The sequence below is a fragment of the Tupaia chinensis genome, unplaced genomic scaffold, assembly GCF_000334495.1.
Source record: "Tupaia chinensis unplaced genomic scaffold, TupChi_1.0 Scaffold144425_1, whole genome shotgun sequence".
NCBI classification, from domain to species: domain Eukaryota; kingdom Metazoa; phylum Chordata; class Mammalia; order Scandentia; family Tupaiidae; genus Tupaia; species Tupaia belangeri.
In genome coordinates this window covers 4,140-11,665 of record NW_006204285.1, presented here as the reverse complement: position 1 = coordinate 11,665, position 7,526 = coordinate 4,140, and the positions used below count along the sequence as shown (strand labels likewise).

General features: G+C 41.9%; 1 non-coding gene and 1 pseudogene across 1 annotated transcript; both read left to right on the top strand.

Moving 5' to 3' along the window:
• Positions 1-2,717: 2,717 nt before the first annotated feature.
• On the top strand, positions 2,718-2,948 carry LOC102485744 (heat shock factor-binding protein 1 pseudogene; annotated as a pseudogene).
• A 2,838-nt stretch (positions 2,949-5,786) lies between these two features.
• Positions 5,787-5,893, top strand: LOC114005773 (U6 spliceosomal RNA). The gene has a single exon (XR_003547595.1). It is a non-coding gene; the product is annotated as a U6 spliceosomal RNA (small nuclear RNA).
• The last annotated feature ends 1,633 nt before the right edge of the window (positions 5,894-7,526 follow it).

Here is a 7,526-nt window from a genome sequence, read left to right as displayed (position 1 = left end):
GGCTGCAGAGAGCCAGCACGTGGACTGGCCACAGGGCGGACTCTGCCAGTGACTGGGGAAATTGAGTGACTGTCCCTAAACCACATAGGTCAGGCCCATCCATGTCAACAGGCAAATCCTGGTGGGAGGCATTTGAGAGACAGAACATGGGAGAACACTCTGGCTTCTGTCCCTTGAGAGATCACAGGAGAGGGCTGAGAGGGTGAGAGGAGAGAGGGAGGCCCTGCCCAACCTGCAAGGCAGAGTCTAACAGTCCCAGGGTCCCGACACCCGGTTCCCCGTGGCATCAGGGTCTCCTCCCCACAGGCAGAGCTTGGGCTGAGTCTCACAGCCAGGGCCCCGCTCTCTAATGACCATCCCCAACACACAGGCCCCCAGTCACCAAAGGCCATTTGTAAGAACATCGCCTACTTGACCTCCATGACTGAGTCAGTACAGCACGGTTAGAGTAAATCCACACTGCAGTGTGAGCACAGGGCTGGGAGGTGGGTCCTCCTGTCCTCACTCACAGCTGAGAGGCAGAGGTTCAGTAACATGACAGAAGTTGCCAGTGTTCACGTGTTCACGTGGCCAGACCCTGACTGGAGCCAGATCTCCCCAAAGCTCAACTGAGCTCACGGTAGGGAGCCACCAGGCTGGGGACATCAGCCCTGGGGATGCTCAGGGTGGGTGAGGAACATATGAAACTTCTATTTTAAAAGCTTTAATCTCAGGGCCAGCAAATAACATAGTGATTGGGGAGCTGGACTCCCATATGATCGAGGGCAGTTCCAATCCCAGACCCAGCAGTTCAAATCTCTCTTGTGTCTCTCAGGTGAGCACATACCATTGCAAAATCCTAAAATAAATAAATAAATATTTAAATAAAACTTCGAATCTCATGTCATTTTAGGTGCTATTTTTTTTTTTAATAATCTGTGTTATGCTAGTACATATCTGTCAGCTGCATCTCCAAAATATATTACCAAAAGGACTGATCACAGAGCTTGGAAGTTGGATATGGTGGTGCACGCCTGTAATTCCAGCTACTCAGATGGTGAAACCAGGAGGGTCATGAGTTTGAGACCAGCCTGAACAGCAAGTGAAGACACTGTCTCAAAAAGGACAGAGTTAGGAGACCCTTGCTTCAGTCCCCTGCTCCAGAAATTTCTAAAGCAGCAGAAGGAGGCAGGACCAAGACAGCCTCTGTGAACCACCCTCCCCTCCCCTCCAAGGAAGGCCAGCAGCACTGGTGGGGGGGGGGGGGGGAGTGTGTGTGGGGGGAAGCCCTCCGAACCACCAAGGGGAGACAGGAGCGCTGAGAGACGGGGACAAGGTTTCTGAGCTCCTTGGAGTCCCCGGAGCACCCACTCCTTCTCTGTCTCCGCCTCACAGCCTTTCTGTCTTCATGGTCCCCTCCCCACGCGCCACAGCTCCTCTCACTTTCCCTCACGCGCCTTCTCCGCAGTCTCCTCTCATGGTTTTTCTGCCTGTTTTTCACCCCCTCAAGTGACCTCCCCTGAGGCCCTTCCTCGCTTCTCTTCCGCGCCTGGGGTTCCCGCTCTAGCCTCCTGCTCTCACACCATGCCTGAGAAATCCTGTCTCGAGCTCCTCCTTCTTCGTCCCCCACCCTTCATGCCCCGGCTGGTGTGGGTGGGAGAGAAGCGGAGCGGGGTCTCAGTGTCCTGCTCTCAGGTGGCCCCTGACACCAGGCGACCATGCACAGAGAGGCTGTGTGCCCGCGGTCCTGCAGGCGGGAAGTTTCAGACCGGGCACCTGATGTGGACTGCTGTGAGGGCACCCGCTGTGTCACAGCATGGTGGGAGAAGAGGGGACCAGGAGCCTGAGAGAGCAGACAGAGCCTGCTGTAGAGCCACCTGGAGTAACTAATCCTGTCCCACCAGAGCTAGTAAGTGGGAGCTAAACAGCAAACAGACACACACACACACACTCACACATGCGCACTTGTGCACGCACGCGCGCACACACACACACACACACACACACACACCAGACTTCCTTCTTCAAGGTTCCCCCTCCCAACACTGCTGCACTGGGATGAGCTTCATATGAGCTCTCATGAGAACAGACTACTTCAAACCACAGGGAGTGGTTGTACCCGGAATGCCAGTACTTACCTCTGCTCCCTCTCAAATACTTCTAAAACGACTCCCAAAAGAAACACTTAGGCTGCTGCAGGCACAGCAGTGACACAGGGCCCTGTGATGCTGAAGCCATGTGAGAAGGTCCCAGGCCATTCTCAGGAGATCTCTGGTACACCCAGTGACCCCGGCTGGCTGAAGTTGGATGGATTTTGAGTGTAGACCCTGTGAGAGGTGCCTGTCTTTTTCTCTCTTCCCTCTCTCTCTCTCTCACTCCCTGTTTTCTTCTCTGTTCTCTCTCCCTCTTCCCCTTAGAAGAAATAAATAAAACTAAAAAGAAAAACAATCATGTAGGTACAAAGGGAGCAGATAACAGCAAACCTATAATTCCTTTCTTAAAAGCTGGTGAAGGTGAAGGGCCAGGAGGTGACTTGGTGGTTTAGAGCACTGGACTCCCACATGGCTGACCACAGTTGGAGTCCTGGACCTGGTGGCTTGCTTTCTCACTTTCTCACGCCATGCTCTCAGCCCGCCCATTCTGTTCCTCTCTGGTCAAATTAAAATAAATAAATAAATAAAGTTAAATAAAATATGGTGAAGGTCTGAGAAACCATCACTAAGCTGTATACAGGGGAGATGGCCGAGACTGACCCGAAGACCATGCAGGACCTGACCTCTGTGGTGCAGACTCTCTTGCAACAAACACAAGATAAGTTTCAGACCGTGTCCAACCAGATCATTGGAAGAATTGATGATGTGAGTAGTCGCATTGATGATCTGGAGAAAAACATTGCTGACCTCATGACACCAGGGGGGTTGGAAGAACTGGAAGAGGAAAACAAGATACTTGCCACACAGAAGACTTGAAGGTTGCTAATAACTGACACTGAAATCTGGATCACCACGAGGAAACCAGCTGGCTTTCTGAGCTAACCACTACGTGTAGACAGGCTTTATATTATAAAGTATGTATTCCTAACCACACACTATATAGTGAGTTTAAAGAGTGATTCCCCTAGTGTCTATTTTTGTAGGCATTTTTAATGCTTTTTTTTTTCAAGAAAAACAGTTTTGGTTTTAATCAAAATTGAAAAATGTTTAGAGAAGTTTGCTTAAGACTTTAAGCCAGGAAAGAGGTTAGGATTCAGTTCAAGCAGTAGGTAGATGATCCTATCAACAGTTCAAGAGAAGACAAAAATCCTTATATCTGGAAAACAAAGTATAGAAGAAAATCAGTAATGTTTTAGTCAGAAGTCATCAAATTCCATTTCACTAGTTCAGTCTCATGAACTTAATCTCTCTTCTGTTGAATTTGAAGTGTTACTGCTGTCTGATCTTTCCATTTAAACTCTGGAAGTTTACATTGAATGATATTATTGATCTTTCCAGCCTTGTCCCTACCATTAAGTTGGCCAAATCTTGGTTGTTTTTTGTACTCTTTTTTTTTTTGGAGAGGTTTTTGCTATAAGGTGTGTGCACTCGCCAGACAGAGAGAGAGAGAGAAAGTCCATTCTCCTCTTGGGATCTTGGGCACACATGCACACACGCCCAGCGTGAGTTTAAGCCACCGGGTCCGGGACTTGAACCACGGTTGACTACGTGGGAGTCCAGCGACATAGCCATTACGTTAACTGCTGGTCCCTGTTTTTTGTACTCTTATTTCTGTGTGTTTGACTTCAGTTTTCCTGGTATAGCACTCTTCAGAACTTCTTGGAGAGCTGGTCTGGTGTTGGTAAATTCTTTCAAGTTTTGTTTATCTGAGAATGTTTTTATCTTTTCTTCTCATATGAAGGATAACGCTGCCAGGTATAGTATTCTTGGTTGAAACTGTTTTTCACTTAACATTTTGAATATATTTTCCCATTCTTTCCTTGCTTGCATTGTTTCTGATGAGAGGTCTGATGTTAGCCTGATAAGATATCCTTTGTAAGTAACTCAGTGTTTCTCTCTTGCCAGTTTTAGTACCTTTTCTTTGTGGTTTTGGTCAATCTGGCTATGATGTGCCCTGGGGAAGATCTTCTTGGGTTGATTCTATGTGGGGTCTTTGTATTTCTTGAGTCTGGATGTTTGAATGCCTCTCTCCAGGTTTGGAAACTTTTCTTCCAGCATTTCTGGAATTGATTATCAATCCCCTTATTAGTTTCTTCACCTTCTGGGATACTGATGATCTGGATGTTTAGGTGTCTAATGGTATCTAGAAATACTGGTATATTATCTCATTTGGGGGGGTATTTTCTCAGTTTTTTTGGTGAACTTTTCTAGGTCAGAGGTTCTGTCTTCTACATCTGAGATTCAATCTTTTGCATGATCTAATCTTCTCTTAATACTTTCAAGGGAGATTTTGTTTTCCTGTATTACAGCCTTCATCTATAACAATTCCACTTGATTCTTTTTCATGGCGTGTATTTCCTCTTTCAGATTGTACAAAAACTTCCTCACCTCCTGAAACTCATTCTCTCTTTTCTCCTACCTCTTCTGGAGATCGTTGTCTTTCTTCTCATGCATCTCTGTTAGCTTTCTCACTACGAATATTCTAAATTATTTGACATTTCTATGAGTTCCACTGTGCTATCTATGGAGGATGAGGAGTTATTCTTTTTCTTTGAGGGAGAGACATTTTCTTGGCTTCTCATATTTTTTGTGCCTTTGCAGTGGTTTCTGGCCATCTGATGGGTTGTACGTTATTTTTTAATTTATGGAGTCAAATCTGAGCATTCGGAGGCATGCAAGAGGAAGTGATCTGCAATCTCTCTACAGTTCCATTTTTCTCCCTTTGTGCAGCAGATTCCATGGGAATTGATGATTACTAGAATATGTATATATATATATATATATATATATATATGAAATTAGAAATGGAAAATTATGATTAAGCCACTATGCAGTATATTCTGGATGGAAAATTACATTTTGTATGTTGTAATGATGCTCAGGGAATGAATATAAATTAAATATTAATTTTTAAAAAATATTTCAGAAGAAAATTATAGTGCACTCTTCACTAGATTCTAGCTTTGTCCATATTTTTAGTTTAAGGTATTTTGTGAATCAATCAAATGTGAAAAAAAAATTTTAAATAAAAAACTAATCTAAGCTGAAAAAATTATTAAATAAAAATATGCAGATAATATTCTAGTAAAAAATATTTGCCCCAGTTGTAATAAATTTTCATCTTGCAGATCTATTTATGTTCTTCTGTACCCAATACTTTTCATTTCAATGTTGCATTATAATTGCAATATTTTTAAAGAAATTTAGGGCTGTAATTAAGATTTCGAATTAAATTTTAATTAAAAAAATTTTTTTTTCTTCTTGTCAAATTATAGCATCTCCGGGAACCAGCAGTTAGTGTAATGGCTATGTCACTGGACTCCCACGTAGTCAACTGTGGTTTGCGTCCCAGACCCGGTGGCTTAAAACTCATGCCGGGCACGTGTGCGTGCATGCCCAGGATCCCGAGAGGAGGATGGAGGAGAAGGGATTGCAGTGTGGCCATTCCCCCGAGGGGTGATTTCTTGCTTTCTATCTCTATGTCTCTCTCTGTCTGGCAAGCGCACATGCCCTATAGCGAAAATCTCTCAAAAAAAATTATAGCATCTCCTATATAAGAATACTTTTCTGTTATAGGATTTGCAAGTATTTTCTCCTATGCTGTTGCTTGACTTTTTATTTTATTTCTGGTGTACTTTAAAAAGTAAAAGTATTGTGCTCACTTCAGCAGCACGTATACTAAATTTGGAATGATATAGACAAGATTAACATGGCCCCTGCATATGGATGACACTCAAATTCATGAAGTATTCCATATTTTTCATTAAAAATCTATTCCATAAAATCCTGAAAGAAAATTTTCCATACCTAGAAATACAATCAAACATCCATACCCAAGAAATACAAAGGACTCCAAATAGAATCAACCCCAAAAGATCTTCTCCATGGCCCATCATATCCAGACTGGCCAAAAACACAGATAAAGGCAAGACACTAAAATTGGCAAAAGAGAAATGTCAAGTTACAGACGAAGGTTATCCCATCAGGTAACATCAGACATCTCACTGGAAACAATGCAAGGGAGGAAAGAATGGGGAAATATAGTCAAAGTGTTAAGTGAGAAACAATTTCAAGTAAGATTACTATACCCCTAAATGTTATCCTTCAAATGGGAAGAAAAGGTAAAAAACATTCTCAGGTAAACAAAATCTGAAAGAATTTACCAACCCCAGACCAGCTCTTCAAGAAGTTCTGAAGGGAGTGCTATGTCAGGAAACTAAAGACAGTCAGAAATAAGAGTACAACAACCAACCAAGAAAATGGCTAACTTAATGGCAGAGATAAGTCCAGAAATATGGATGATAATGTTGAATTAATGGCTTAAATTATCCAATCAAGAGACAAAGACAGGCTGAATGGATAAAAAAAAAAAGAAAGAAAGAAAGAAAAAGAAACCCTTTATCTGTTGCCTACAAAAACACTCACCTCATGCATAAAGACATCAATAGACTTAAAAGTAAAAGGCTGGAAAAAGGTATCCCAAGCATATAGAAATGAAAAAAGGGTGGGAGTCTCAATATTGATTTCAGACAAAATAGACTTTAAAATAAAACTGTAAGAAGAGACAAAGAAAGGCATTATATTGTAGCAAATGTGCTAATTTATCAAGAAGATATAACGCTTATAAATATCTATGCATCAAAATCAGGAGCACCAAAATAAGTGAAGGAAAGACTACTAGATCTAAAAGTAGAGATAGACTACAACACACTAATTGTTGGAATCTCAGCACCACATTATCCCCTTCAGACAGATCAATGAGACAAAAAATAAGCAAACAGATGCAAGACCTAAATGATACCATGAATCAGATGGACTTAATAGACATCTATACAACTTTCCACCCAAAGCCCACAAAATATAGATTTTTCTCACCCCCACTTGGTAACGTTATGAAGATTGATCACATGATAGGGCACAAAACAAGCTTTTAAAGATTCAAAGGCATAGAAACTATATCCAGCATCTTCTCTGACTGTGATGGAATTAAACTTAATATCACTTTCAGGAAAAACCCTCAAGAACACACAAGTATATCAAAACTAAACAGCCTACTCCTGAGTTACTTCACTACTACTGAAGAGATTAATACTGAAATCAAAGATTCATGGAAATAAGTGATAATTAGTGTATGAGTTTCCACAATCTATGAGACACCACAAAAACAGTTATAAGATGAAAATTCATAGAAATTAGTGCTCATAAGAAAAAGATGAAAAGGTGAGAAATGGACAATCTAATATCATGCCATAGAGAATTGGAAAAACAACAACAAAAACATCCAAAAAATTCCAGGAGAAAAGAAATAATAAAGATCTGAGCAGAAATAATTGAAGTAGAAAAAAAATATGAAGATCTGAGCAGAAATAAATGAAGTAGAAAACAAATATACTA